Raw genomic sequence first — 1,096 nt, forward strand, 5'->3', positions numbered from 1 at the left:
GGATTCAAATAAAAACAGGTATGTTGTTGAACATCTACAAGTGATCTGACTGATGGCATGATCAAGGGGGCTACTTACTAAACCCTTCAGAGACTGCTGAAATGGATAAATATTCCCCCTGCCAGCACCACAGCTGTGAAAAGCTCACAGGCTCAAATAAGTTCAGCAGTTTCCAGGGTTATTCATATAATAAGTGAAAAAGATGAGATTCAGACATAATTCTGTCAGGTCCCAAAGCCCTAGTTTTCCAGGACAGCAGAGTATGGAACCAGCACATGTAAAGAGTTTATAATATGAAAGGCACTGGTCAGGGCAGAAGTAATGCAGGTCAGCATGCGTCCCCAGAATAAGGTCACCAGCAACCTGTGCGCCAGAGCAGTGTTTCCAGTCTGGTAGGAAATTCCCAAATATGGGACACTAAGCCAGCTCAGGGCTTAGTGACTGAAGCAGTGACTAGACTGGAAAGGAGGGCCCTGCTTGTGCAGAGGCATGTCGGGGTCCAGCCCCGGTGGATCCAGGGAATTCGAAGAGGGGACGGCGTCGGCGAGGATCAGGAAACAATTGCTTAATTAAACGTTAATTAAGGATATAAAGAGTAATAGAATAAGGATAGCTCAGTAGGAAAATTCAGTGAAGAAAAGAGGCTGAAATAAGGATAGCTCAGTGAGGAAATTCAGTGGAGAAAAGAGGCTGAATAATTCAGCCAGAAGGTAAGAGAAAGAACGACATGGTGAGACCAAGTTTCGGTGAACAAGGCCCGCACTTTATTTTCCAAAGTAGTTTTTATACCTTAAGTTATGCATAGAGGATAATGGGGGGAGGGGTAGAGTCATGCAGTAAGCCAGGCTTTCTTCCTGCAAACTTATCATATGCAAAAGTTTAGGTGATTTGCATCATCTTCTGGCCCAGAGCCCTGTTAACATTTTAAGACCCTTTCTTCAGAAAACTTATTTTTCTCTAAAGGTGATTGGTCAGGAGCCACCCTCCAAAAGCATTAGATAAAGTTGCATTCCTACAGAGCAAAGGTGTGGTGGGCTATAACAAGAAAAAGAATTAACTCAAGGGTCCCAGGTTACAAACATTAAAGCTACTACTT

This window comes from Bison bison, unplaced genomic scaffold (genome assembly GCF_000754665.1).
Source record: "Bison bison bison isolate TAMUID 2011002044 unplaced genomic scaffold, Bison_UMD1.0 scf7180017864265, whole genome shotgun sequence".
In the NCBI taxonomy this organism is placed as follows: Eukaryota; Metazoa; Chordata; class Mammalia; order Artiodactyla; family Bovidae; genus Bison; species Bison bison.